Genomic DNA, 14,182 nt, shown 5'->3' on the forward strand with positions numbered 1-14,182 from the left:
TCTGCTTGGGCATGCATGCTTGAGTTTTCCCAGGCCACGTAGATCAGCAAGATGAAGGACCTAGCCTATATCTTGGCCAAGCGCAGAATTCAATGTGCTGTAAAGCGACCCATAGGCCTAGAGTGGAGATGTGGTGGGCAGACCTCTTGAAATGGGCAGAAGCAGAAACTGCAGTATGGTATGAAGCAGTCACTAGGGGGGGAAGAGGAGGAAGTGGGCCCCTTGATAGCCTGGAGGCAACTGGTGACCTCAATGGCAAACCCCCACCAGGTCAATCATGAAACGGAAGACTCGGACGAGTTGACAAGCATTGAGATACCTGAAAATGCTCATGCAGATGGCACGGATAAGACGGCTCGAGTTTGTGGGGAAGGAGGGGGGAGGACGGAGGATAACACTGAATAATGTGATGCCCTGATATTGATTATGAACGTCCTAAATAGTTGTAATGTTTGGTGTGTTTGTTCAAAATAATAAAAATTGTTTAAAAAAAAAAAACAAGGGAGTTCTCCACAGAATTCATAAGGAACCACAACTTAACTGAACCCTTTGGAAAAGAACGTCCAGCAGGAGTTCCCCCCCCTCCCTTTGGCTTTGCTGGGCCCTATGAGTCCATGACCAGTTCCAATATGACTGCTTTACCTTATGAATTATAAGTTCCATCTGACTGGGAGAACAATGCGATTTTTTTTTTTTTTTGCATTTCTAATTTGCTTTTTCATCACAACTTTACTTCCATTGGTTTTGGCGTCCAAAGGACGCAAGTGACGCTTTTTAGGTTTCATAAGTACAAGCGCTCTACCTGGGGAATTACATAACCTATCAATGATTCTGCCCAAGAATGGATGAAATTAGTCTACCGCAAAGGTCTCCTCCATTCTTCCGTAGAACACTGAAAAATATCAGGAGATTCTTCGTCAGGGAATTTCGTTTAGATTGATGGGATTCCACTTAATCCAGTCCCTCCCCAGATTAGTTCGCAAATGTACAGGACCCTCACGTTTTTCCCACAACCTCCCATCTCAAATTCTGCTGTGAAAATCCTATGGTCACTAGTCAAAGCTAGACCAATCCAAGACTGCCTCCATATCACCACTTACCCAGGTAGGGCAAAACATATCATCCCCCTTAAGATTACTGTTCATTCTAGCCAGACCTAGGTAACCAAGTGAAACAACCCAAATTCCTCATTTCTACTTTTAGGTAAGGATCCAAAATAATTAACCTGGCGTGTTGAACTAATCATCCATTTCCTCAGAGGAAGGGCACAAGGAGTTAAAATCTCCTGCAACCAAGATGCCACCACTATCAAATCTCTTTCCATTTTGTTTTAAACTCGCAAAAGATTTTCAAAATGTTACAAAGAGGACTAACACCCTCATGCCAGTATATATTTACTCCCAAAACAGGAAAAGAATGGGAATCAAATTGAAGCATTAATTCCGAGGCCAACGCCCCTGTGTGTATTTCGTGGCTGCCACACCAATTTAAATCTGTCCCAATTTAACCGCCGTTAATAACCCACCAAAGGTCCTGCCGGTGGGATTCTTTTTCACCAACTGAGAGTCAGTCTTAAAACCGTCAAGGAATAGGGGGGAGATGTGTGGTGGGCGGGATTCAACATCCAAGTTTCTTAAAACATAAGTATACTTGAACTCTTAATGTCTCCCACCAATTTTTGATTAGAAGTCAACACCTTATGTCCACAAGTATTCCAAGACACTACCCTAAGGATTCACGACATGTTAGAGATTGTTAGACTGCAAGTGTGAAGTTATGGATGAAGAGTTCAGAGCACCCACCGACCATGACTTACACTCAGAAAATGAGTTAGGTTTCTGAGACACCATCAGAACCTCCCTATTAATCCAATATTTAAAAAAATATTTACACCCACGTTACCAGAGTTACCCTGCAAAGAGTATAAATTATTCTGAGGTAGACCAATCCGTAAACCTATGTGGTTGAATATCAAAATCCATGGTGCGCAATCGAGTGCTCTCGGATAACTTCAAAAACAATTCTAGAGACAATGGGGGTCATTACAAGTGAGGCGTTAAGGGGTGAACGGCGCCGGTAAATGTGCCGGAGCCGTCAACCCCTTACCGCCTCATTAAGAGTCTGCTCGCGGGAACCCGCTTAGCGGGTCCCGCAAGCAGACCAGGGTGCTAACAACGGGCCCGTTATTAACAGACCCGTTGTTAGCACCCTCCCTATTCCCATTGAGCCCTATGGGGGCACGAATGGGAATGGGAAATGGTTCCTCGAATGAGGAATTACTGGGCCCTCCAAGGTCGGAATGGCCTGGTAATTCCTCATTCGAGGAACTCTGACCCAGTTCCCGGTAAGGGGGTAGCCATGCCGCTAAAAGCAGCATGGCTACCTCCTAACTTGTAATGTTCCCCAATGTCCAAAAGAGCAAAAGCGGTCCTCGTTTCATCGATGAACTCTAGCCATGTTATATCCTCGTAAACAATTGCTTGAAGGGAAGGAATCTCAGCAAAGAGAGACAGTACATTAGCTCTATTGAGCACTAGATTCCTCGCTTCAATGAAAACACACTAGTGAAAGTCGATGAGCAGGTGACTTAGAATGGCCTTCCCTCTTAGTGCTTACTTGGCGTGTTTTTTTTCTTTGTCAAGGTCTGGTAGAATCTACCAAAGTAGTTAAGCTGTTGTAAATGGGCCCTTTGTTTTGGGTTGAGTCCCCCAGAGTTTTGTCGTTGCACCCACTCATGGACTGGTTTTCCTTTTGACAATAGCTGGAACCACGAAGTACGCTATATACTTCCTGCATTTTCTTCAAGCCGCCTAAAGATTTTAAAGTTGTTCTGTGGACCTTTCACTTGGTTGCATACTATGAGTAATTACACTGGTGCCAGCTGTTGGGATCTGACAATTTGTTCAGAAGTAACAGAAGAGGACAGATTCTCGTGTACAATCTCATTAAGTCCAAATAGGAGAACCAGTGTTTGCTACTCAGCGGGGGTGAAGTCCTCATTCTCCCCCGTTTGTGATTCTGAGTCAACAGTGTCTCGCTTCTTATGCTGCTTGTTATTTTCCACATCTCAAATGGAAGCAGATTTAAGGTTGCTCAGGAATTTTCTTGAAGATTTGTTTTTCTTCAAAACATTTAGGTTCTTGCTTTAATTTGTCTGATGTTTCATACCACCATTGTGGGTGTTTACCGCATCAGCGCCGGATGCAATGAATATAATGTCGTTAATAGCGGGAACAAGCGCATTTGAAACCATCATTGAGCCATGACCTGTTTTTAAATGCATTGGAGGCTAAGTCAGATTGAGATTATTTTCCCCAACAGCCCATGGGGATCAAAGAGGTACAAGGAAGGAACTTAGCCCGATCCAAATTGGTGGACTAAAGCCTCCCCCCCACTCACAGCCTCCCCCGGCACCCCTGAGTTAGTTATGGGGTGAAGAACAGACAACCTCCTTCTTGCACTATTAACGCTTTTTGATTGAAAAATCAACCAGTCTCTAGATTCCTCTAGGTTATCCAACTTTCTTTTGATGCCTACCAATAAGACTGAGTTGGTTTGAACATCCTCTTTTATGTTTTCGTAAAGGGACATAGATGCAATCCTTAATTGTAATGCCAGAAGTGCAGATTAGTTGGTGTCCACAATATTTCCGAATGATGCAATGAAGAGGTAAAGGCGGATTGTTGAAATGGTCCCCAGGAATCAGGAAGCAAGCTTTCTGTCATCCGAAGACATATCCTTGAAAAGTCGGGGAGTGTCCAAATATGGGTTGTTCCCCACGTCGCATCTGTTACTCAACGGGAGACCCTGAGTAGTATTTGCAGTTATTTGAGCAGTCGACAGAGCAGGCCATTTAACAATAGTCCTAGTCATGTTACTAGAGGTGGCCCCTTAACCGATGAGGGTAACTGCTTTAGCCGCAGAAAAAAAAGAACATACTTTTTTGGGCTAGCGCTTTTCGCTGCTACGGTCCCTTCTGCCGTTGGAGCAGGTACTGGGGTTTGGGTGCACATCACAAGCACTGGAGAGTCAGGGAGAGGTTCTTTACCATAATCAAGTTTCCCATTCATCCTCCGACTTCTCAGATGTTACGACATACATTACTCACCATAATTGTATTTCTGGTGCTTGTATCTGCTTAGATACACATGCTGTTCATATAGTCCAACATCTAGTGGTAATCGCAGAGTATTGCAAATTTTATTCGCAGATCGAAAGGGGACGTCGACATGGGCATATCTGTAACACTACCTCTTAATGCACCCAAGATCCCTCACGTGTCGAGGTCCCCCGGTTGTTTTTGTTCTGCCATAAGGGAGCCTGAACAGAATGCGTGAGTGAGTACAGAAGTGAAGAAGGTGTAAGATGACTATGTTCCTTCAACTCCAAGAGGGAAGGAAGGGTGGGCTCATGTGACTCTAAGCAGATACAAGCACCAGAAATACTATCACGATGAATAATGTGTGTCTCCTGATGCTTGTGAATCTGCTTAGAATCATATGCTGTGCATAGACTAGCTAGCAGTACTCTGAGATGGTGGTGGGATGTGTGAAGGAAGAGTAATGTTGACTGAAAATGTGAACAGAACCTCCAGCTACCTGCTTTGCAAATAGAATAAAGAGGAACATTTGCAATGAAAGCTATATTCGCTCCTGTGCCTCAAGTAGAACGTGCTCTAGGCATAAAGGATGGATCTTTCTTAGCTAGGAAGTAACACATTTGGATGCATATAACAATCCATCTAGAGATTGCTGACTTAGAGACAGGGTACCCTTCACTACCAGCGACAACAGACACAAAGAATTGATCGGTCTTTTGAAATGGTTTTGTCTGATCAAGGTAATACACCACTGCTCTCCTAATGGAGGGTTCTTTCAGCAGAGTTAGTAGGATTCTGAAAGTAAGTTTGATGGATTGGTTCACATGGAACTTAGAAATGAATTTAGGTGCAAAGTGTGAGTGCATGCGCAAAACCACTGTCATTATGAATAGTAACAAATGGGTCTTGAACAGAGAGCCTGCAGTTCACTAACTCTCCTAATAGAGGTAATAGCCACCAGAATAGCAGTCTTACAGGTTAAAGCCTCAAGACTAGCTTTGTGCATTGACTCAAAAGGAAGTCCCATAAGTTTAGTAAGGGCAACATTCAAGTCCCACCCAGGACTTGGATTAGAAATAAGAGGGTGAAGTCTTTTTACCCCTACCATGAAAGCCTTAATTACAGGGACTTTCCACCAGGAAACCTTGTTTTGAAATGTGGTGTAAGCAGAAAGGGCAGCAAAGTGGACCTTTAGTGAAATGAAAAAAAAAGTCCCAAGTCTAAAAGGTGTGTTAGATAAAGTACTATGTGTGTAGGTGAACAGTCAACTGTGCATTCTCCAGAGCTGCAAAAAGGTTGATGCCTGGATGACCACATTCTGCAAAGACGTTGTGTAAAATGTGTTTGTGCAAACGTCACGCAGTTCTAGGGGCAGCTGTACGTCTCTGCTGAGCACACCTGCCAGAAAATTGTATTCCCCTAGAACATGCTGTGACAGGAGGAACATGTGTTCGAGTGCCCACTTCCCAATGCTTTGTGGCAGTTTGGACAGTCCTGGAGAGTCAGTGCCACCCTGTTTGTTCAAGGAATACATGGCCTTTGTGCAATTAGTAAGGACTAGAATGTTCTGCCCTTGCAGTTGTGTATGACAGGCTTTTAGGGCTTTGAAAACAGCAAGTAGCTAAAACTGGTTGATGTTTTGTTTGCTACTGATTGTGACCGTGTGCCATGCGCTGTCTGGTGCAGAAGGTGCACTCCCCACCCTGACAGGGATGCGTCCGTGGTGAGTGACTTCTACTGCAGGGGTGGTAAAGGATTTTCCCTTCAGAAGGTTCTTCTTCGACCACCACTGCAGAAACTGAATAAGGGCAATCTAGACAACCACTAGATCATCCCACTAACCGTTTTGCCTGACGCCACTGGCTAGGGAGCCGCTCCTTCATAGGACGCATGCACAGACAGGCGTGTGTAACGAGGAAGATGCAGGATGCCATCATCCCCAACAGCCGCATCGCTTTCAGTGCGGTTACTAGATGAACGGGTGCATACTGAGGGATCTGAAACATGTTTTGAACCCGCTCATTGGACCGGAAGATGAGCCTGTCTTCTGTCCAAATTAGGGCCCCCAAAAATTGTATGACTTGGCTGGGGACAAGACTCCACTTTTTCTCATTGATGGAGTACCCCAAGTTGAAAAGAAAGTCTATAGACTTTTAGGTGTTCTCCAGACACGCCTGGTGCGAGTCTCCAGTCATGAGCTAGTCGTCAAGGGTAGACTGGAATGGACTGTCTGTGCAGGTGAGGTGCCGACACTGGCAGTACCTTGGTAAACACCTTTGGGGCTGTGGTAATGCCAAAGGGGAGTACTTTTAACTGATAGTGAGTGTTCTCCATCTTTAACCTTCAGTACTTTCTATGTGCTGGCCACATTGAAATATGAAAGTATGCATCTTTCATATTGAAGGTGGACATGTAATCCCCGTAGCTTCAGCAACAGGATAACCTCCTGCAGAATGGTCATCCTGAACTTTTGAGGCCTGACATACTTGTTCACAGATCTAATACAGGGTACATGGTTTGATCCTTTTTACACTTATTTACCTGATGATCTGGGATGAGTTTGATCGCTCCCTTTTGGAGCAGGGTCTGTACTACCTCCAGGAGGATGAGGAGATGTTCCGGAGACAGTCTTCTGTTCTTTGGTGGGTGGTATCGAGGCGGATGAAGAAACTCAATACAATAAACAGTGCCTACAGTCTTGAGCAGCCACTGGTCTGAAGTTAGTCCCTCCCATGCGTGGGTGAAGCAAGTTAATTGTCTTACTGGAGAGGCACAGGAGTGGACCAGATTCATAGAGTAATTTGCTGGCAGGGGAGCCTCTGGCTGATGCATTTCTTCACGTAGCTTTGCCACGCCCTGAAATCTCAGCTGTTGAGGGGTTTGATAGGTGCCGGATGTTCCTTGGCCAGAATACCAGGATGATTCCCCCTGTACGATAGGCACTCTGAGGAAAGGACTGCCCGCAAAAGGACCTGAGGGTATTGAAGACCCTGCATTGTACATATGGCCTGTTAGAGATCCGATTCATAGATTTCAATGTCTTGTGCTCTCTCTTTCGGTCTCAAGCGTGTCATCCACCGCCTTGCCGAAGAGAGCTGAATCCTCGATAGGTTTAAACCCAGGATTTTTAAGCCATGCACAGCATTTCAAGAGAGTGCCGCAGCCAACACCCTACCCGCTCCGCTGTCTCTTCTTTAAGATGTTCTGTGCGACTTGACGTCCTTCCTGCACCACAACAAGTAGCTGCAACCTTGTTGGTTCAGGCACATTTTGCAAACCCTCATGTACCAGTCCCCATTGGACAAGCTAGCAAGCAAAGTGGTATTGTTAGGGATGTGGGTACTGTAGGATACAGAAGAAGGGATTCTTTAGCCCATGGCGTAACGTTTTTGCAGTCTTTATCAGGTGGAAATTCAGATGAAGTCAGGGTAACTCCTGCACATTTTCTAGTCATAGCAACGACCAGGGAGTCCAGGACGGAATGACCCCAGTTATACAGTGAACAAGAGGGAGCAGGGCAAAACATCTTCTCGACTCGTGGATTTACCACCCGAGTAAGGGAGGGAGTAAGCAAGGAGGGGGCAAGGCGCTTCTTAATGGAATTATGAAGCGGGATAGCCTAGCAGACAAACTTTATTTATTGAGGATGTCCTTTACAGTCAGAATCAGGCACGCCTCCTGAGTGACAGACACTCTTAAAATGATTTGCTGCTTTCTGAAGGATAGCACTGAAAAGCATTCTATTATCAATAGGTGGATGACTCCATGGGTTGGGATACAGGAGGAGCATCGAAAAAGATACTATCAGGCTCAGCTTCATGAGCAGGGGTAGTTGGCCAATTTCCCTGGTCATTTGTAGGAATCAAAGCATCTGGGTCATGTGAAACAGTGTCTTGGGAGCCCTCATGATCCGGCACATAGTAGATGTCATGACCTTGATCATACTGATCATCTTGAAAAATGTTTTCAGAGAGATCAGGCAATTTTTGTCTAGGAGGAGAAGAGTGAGCTTCAGGGGAGTGAAGCCTAAGAGAATTTGAGGGCCTAGGGCCTTCTTCAAAGTAATGGACCTCTTAAGGATCGCATCAAACTCATCGGAAAAAACTATACATTTAGACACTTTGTTCATGCAGTGTTCAAACCTTTCTCTAGTCCAGAGAGTGGATGTGGAAGCCTCTGTAAGAAAAAAAGCTGAGTCAGATGGAGTAGGGTCTGTGGGGCCCTGTTGGGACCGGGACAAAGGAGAGGATGCTTGGGAATACCCTAAGGCAGAGAAGGATTTTTTGGGGGGCCCAGAACCATGAGGAGGGGCCTTAGAAAACTTTTCCTTGAGTTTGGGGTGAGTTTTGACTAAAGAAGCATGTTTAGAGGAGTCTTTAAACGAATCGGAAACATGAATAACAGTCAGAGTGAGGGATAAGAGAGGAGGAAGACAAGACAGTAGAGGGAAGCTTAAAGGGGAGCTGCGTATAGTCTGCATAACACTGGAAATGAGGAGAGAAGTAGGAAATCAGATGGGCAAGAGGGGCGAGGTAAATGTTGAAAAGCCACAGCGGGAGGATAGAGCCTTGAGGGACGCTGCAGGTGGAGAGTGAGATAGGGGAGAGAAAATGGCCCAGTTGAACCTGGGAAGGATGGTCAGAGAGGAAATTAAAGTTACACACCATAGTGACTAGAGTACTCATAGTCCATTGTGCCCTTTCCTCCATCCTTGTGGGCGTCCCCCAACTTTGGGACGGTACTGGAACTTTTGGCAGCGATAAATTGAGCTCCCCCTTTAAATTTAGCAAAGAATGTGGGGGGCCGCCTCAGGCGTGGGAACAGCCCCAAAGAGGCCCGCCCTCCGGCGCCTCACCTCAGTCCCCTTAGAGCACATCGGACGCTTAAGATGACAATGCATTACTTACCGTAAAAGCATTTCTGATGGTTGTATCTGCTTAGATTCACATGCTGTGCATAGGTCCGACATCCAGTGGTCACTGCGGAGTATTGCATTTTGTTTTTCGTAGTCGAAAAGGGGACGTCGACAAGGCGTGTCTGTAACACTATCCCTATAGTGACGTGCGTTGTACCCACAATCCCTCACGCGTCGAGGTCCCTCTATTTGTATTTTTCTGCCCTGAGGGAGCCTTCTAGACGTGAGTACAGAAAAGAGAGATATAAAAGGAAGTCTATGTTCCTTCCATCCGAGCGGGGAGGAAGGGTGGGCGCATGTGAATCTAAGCAGATACAACCATCAGAAATGCTTTTACGGTAAGTAATGCATTGTCTTCTGATGTTTGTTAATCTGCTTAGAATCACATGCTGTGCATAGACTAGCGAGCAGTACCCGGAGTTGGCGGTGGGTTATGAGAAGGAACAGTAGAGAAAAGATGTCTTAATACTGCCTGTCCCACCTGGGAGTCAGATCTTGAGTGTGCATCTAGACAGTTGTGTTTTGTAAAGGTGTGCACAGAACTCCAGGTAGCCGCTTTGCAGATGGACTCAAGGGGAACATTTGCAATGAATGCTATGGATGCCCCAGTGCCTCGAGTGGAATGTGCTCTTGGCTTGAAGGGTAGTTCTCTCTTAGCAAGAGTGTAACAGAGAGTGATGCATTGTACAATCCACCTAGATATAGTGGACTTAGAGACTGCATCTCCTTCTCTTCCTGCTGCCACCGAGACAAAGAACCGATTAGTCTTTCTCAGTGATCTGGTTCTTTCCATGTAGAACATGACAGCTCTGCGTACATCTAGTGTATGCAGACTTTTTTCTCCCAAGTTGGAAGGGTTTTGAAAGAACGTTGGTAGTTCTATAGATTGGTTTACATGAAATTTAGAGATGAATTTTGGTGCAAACCTTGGGTGTGTGCGAAGAACCACCTTATTCTTGTGAACTGATACAAAGGGGTCTAATACAGAAAGAGCCTGTAGTTCACTTACTCTCCTAATGGAGGTGATAGCTATTAGGAAAGCAGTCTTAAGAGTGAGGTATTTAAGAGTTGCCTTGTGCATGGGTTCGAAAGGAGTGCCCATGAGTCTAGAAAGTACCACGTTTAAGTCCCATCCGGGAGCTGGGCTAGCTATTGGGGGGTGTATTCTCTTTACTCCTTCCATGAAGGCCTTTATAACTGGTATCTTCCACCACGACACTTTAAGTTGGGAAGTGGTGTATGCAGAAAGTGCCGCTAGGTGGACTTTAATGGAAGTAAACACTAGACCTGAATCCAGTAAATGGGTCAAGTACAGAATAATGTTAGTGGCAGAGCAGTCAACCGGGTTGATGTTCTTACTTCTACACCAGATGACAAATCGTTTCCACTTGCTAGAATAGCAGTGGCGAGTATTAGGTTTTCTGGCTTCCCTGAGGATGTCCATACATCTCTGAGGGAGATGTAAATGTCCAAATTCTATGATCTCAGGAGCCAGGCTGCTAAGTTCATGGTCTGAGGGCATGGATGCAGTGTCCTGCCCTTGTCTTGTGACAGCATGTTGTACGGGCAAGGAAGTTTCATTGGGGGGGATAGGGACATCTCCATCAAGTGAGCGAACCATGGCTGCCGGGCCCACATTGGGGCCACTAGTATCATGGTCATCTGCTCTTGGTGCATCTTGTGCACCACCTTGTTGAGGAGGGGAGTCGGGGGAAAGGCGTAAACAAATTTCCCTGACCATTGAATCAACAGACCGTTCCCCTTGGACTGGTTCTGGGGGTACCTGGAGGCGTAACTTTGGCATTGTGAGTTCTCCAGGGTTGCGAACAGGTCTATTTCCGGGAAACCCCATTGCGTGAAGACGTTTAAGACAATGTCTTCTTGCAATTGCCATTCGTACTCTTTGGGTAGGGGGAAGTCTCTGCTGAGTTTGTCTGCTAGCAGATTGAGTTCCCCTGGTACATGTTGTGATAGTAGGAACATGTTGTGTTTGAGAGCCCACTTCCATATATTCTGGGACAGCTTGGACAGTCCTGGAGAGTGAGTGCCCCCTTGCTTGTTGAGATAGTACATGGCTGTGGTGCTGTCTGTGAGGACCATCACTGTCTTTCCTTGTAAGTGTTCCTGAAAGGCTTTCAGTGCTTTAAACACTGCTAATAGTTCCAGCAGGTTTATATGTTTGGATGCTAAGCTCGGAGTCCACACTCCGTGAGCAGTCTGATGGGATAGGTGAGCCCCCCATCCTGTAAGGGATGCGTCTGTGGTTAGAGTGGCTTCCACTGCGGGTGTGGCAAAAGTTTTCCCTAATAACAGGTTTTCCTTTGTCCACCACCGTAGCGAGAGAAGCAAGGCCTGCGAGACCACCACTAGATCGTCCCATTGTCCGCTGGCCTGACACCACTGGCTGTAGAGCCACTCTTGCATTGGGCGCATGCGCAGGCGCGCGTGAGGTACCAAAAAAAATCCATGACGCCATCATATCTAGCAAACACATTGCTTTGCGTACCGTAACCTCTCGACCTGCCACATAATGGGGGATCTGAAACAGCATGTTTTGGACCCTCTCGTTGGAGGGGAAGACGAGCCCGTCCTTTGTTCGAATTAGAGCCCCTAGGAATTGTTTGATTTGGCTGGGGTCTAAGCTGGACTTCTTTTCGTTGATGGAGAAGCCCAGTTGGGACAAAAGGTCTACGGTCCTTTGGGTATTGGAGAAGCATGTTTCGTAAGAATCCCCTGTTATGAGCCAGTCGTCGAGGTACGGGTAAACCGGGATGGATAATCTGCGCAGGTGGGCCGCTGCCACTGCCAGTACTTTCGTAAATACCCTTGGTGCAGATGCTATCCCGAAGGGTAGTACTCTGAACTGGTAGTGTTTGTTCTCTATCTTGAACCTGAGGTATTTTCTGTGCGCTGGCAACATTAAAATATGAAAGTATGCATCTTTCATGTCTAGTGTTGTCATGTAATCCCCCTGTGATAATAGTGGGATTACATCCTGCAAGGTTACCATACGAAACTTTTGGGGTTTGACAAAATTGTTCGCTGGACACAGATCTAATACAGGGCGCATGGTTAAATCCTTTTTGGGTACAAGGAAGTACACTGAATAAATACCTTCTGTTACCTGCGATAGAGGGACAGCCTCTATAGCTTCTTTTTTCAGTAGCTCTTCTACTTCTTGAAGAAGAATAGTGAGGTGTTCCGGTGTCATGCGCCGGTTCAGTGGGGGTCTGTATTTTGGGGAACCGTTGAATTCGATGCAGTATCCGTGGGCTATAGTGGATAATACCCAGCGGTCTGACGTTATTCCCTCCCATGCTGAAAGGAACGATGTTAGCCGGCCCCCGACCGGTGATGCATGGGAGGGGACCCGAATCTTTGGGTCATTTGTTGGTATTGGGCGTGGGGCCTTTTGGACTGGAGCCGCGCCCTCTTCCTTTGCCACGACGTTGGCCTCTTTGACTGAACTGGGTGCTTTGGTTAGAGGGCCAGTTGGTAGCAGAGTAAAATTGTTGTTGGCTTTGCTGCTGGCGTTGGCCACGAAAGGAGCGTCTATTGCCATAGCTGCGTCTGTTAGGTGGCCTTGAGATTTGGTCAAGAGTCTTGATGGTATCAAACTCCTTCTTCGCATGTTCTAGGGCCTCATCAACTGCTTTTCCAAACAGATGTGTTTGCTCTATGGGCTTATTTATTAGGGAAGCCTGGGTTTCTGGCTTAAATCCCGAATTGCGCAGCCAGACATGGCGTTTGAGAAGTATTCCCTGAACCAGGGAACGTCCAGCTGTCTCTGCGGCATCCAAGGAGTTCTTTACGATGCCCTGGTTTACAAGAGTTCCCTCTGATATAGTAGCCAACAGGCGTGAACGCAGGGGTTCTGGTGCGTCCTCTGCTTCGCTGCGAAGCTTGCTCCACTGTGCATCTGCGTAGCTAGCTAATAGGGAATTGTTATTCGCAATCCTAGTTGAGAAGGCGGCGGAGGTCGTGATTCTCTTCCCAAGTGCATAGAGCTTCTTGCCCTCTTTGTCAGGTGGTGCCTCACTAGTAGATAGTGGTACCCCCGTTCTCTTTCTTGCGTTGGTAACTACCAGAGAGTCCGGAATAGAATGTCCCCTGATGTACAAAGGGTCAGAAGACGAAGGGCTGAAGAGCTTTTCTATCCGAGGGTTGACCCCTCTGACTAAGGCCGGATTGGAAAGGGAAGGAGTTATTCTTCTCCTTATAGAGGCCAGGAGCGGAATGGACTGACCGGGGCTTTTTCTTTAATAACTTTTTCTACAAAGTCTATGTCCGGAAGAGTCTCCCCTGTGTCTATTTCAAAATGCACTGCTGCCTTGCGCAATAGTGCATTAAGTGAAGGCTGGTCATCTATGGGGGAGGTGTTCCCAATAGGTGAGTCCTTGGGAGGAGAAGGGTGAAAGACATCAGGGTCTGAGTGCACTGATGGGGATTGCCAAGGCTGCACTGATGGGGAGTGCCAGGGCTGTGAGGTAGCTGTATCTTCCTCAAAAGCTCCTGCGCTAGTGTAAGGGTCTTCCTCAAACCTCTCCTCCTCATGTTCCTCCTCTCCACCTAAACACTCCTCATCTTCCTGGAGGTATTGCTCCTCTTCAGTGAGGTCATATGCATCTGTAGAAGGGGGAAACAGCCTAGAAATCTTGACCCTAGGGTCATCCTGGGTCCATTCTCTTGGTCTTTTGGGTGTGGGTGGGTTTTGGCTACCCAAAAACCTCTCCATCTTTTCCATACAAGAATGGAGTCTTTCCATGGTCTCATGGGGAACCCCTGAATAGTCTAGAGGTGGGAAATCAGTGTTATCACCTTCAAAACGCTTCGAACGCTCCCACAACGTGGACGAAATGTTTACGTCGCCCTCAGAAAAGCCCTCCGGTAGTTCAGAAGTGCCTTTAGATGAATGGGGCAGTTCCTGGCTACTCTTGTGCTTTTTCGGCGTTTCTATTTCCTTGGGTGCGGTATTCGACGTCTGTTTCGTCGTCCGCTTACGTTTATCCTCGGAAACAATTCTCGCCAGACTCTCGACGACGAGTTCGTCAGTCGAGGGTTCTGGAGTCGGCGTTGCCTGCGCTGCGCGTTGTTTTTCGACGGCCGCTCTATGGAGCGTTACGTCGGATGTTTTTGAGGTAGCGCCCGTGTTAGATGAAAGCCCAATC

General features: G+C 46.6%; 1 protein-coding gene across 1 annotated transcript in view; it reads right to left on the reverse strand.

The window, feature by feature from the left end:
• The window catches only part of TRIM24 (tripartite motif containing 24), a 1,617,419-nt gene that overhangs the window by 901,928 nt on the left and 701,309 nt on the right, over positions 1-14,182 (reverse strand). The gene's annotated exons all lie outside the window — the stretch shown is intronic.

The sequence above is a fragment of the Ambystoma mexicanum genome, chromosome 12, assembly GCF_040938575.1.
Source record: "Ambystoma mexicanum isolate Mex_15411 chromosome 12, UKY_AmexF1_1, whole genome shotgun sequence".
Taxonomy (NCBI): Eukaryota; Metazoa; Chordata; class Amphibia; order Caudata; family Ambystomatidae; genus Ambystoma; species Ambystoma mexicanum.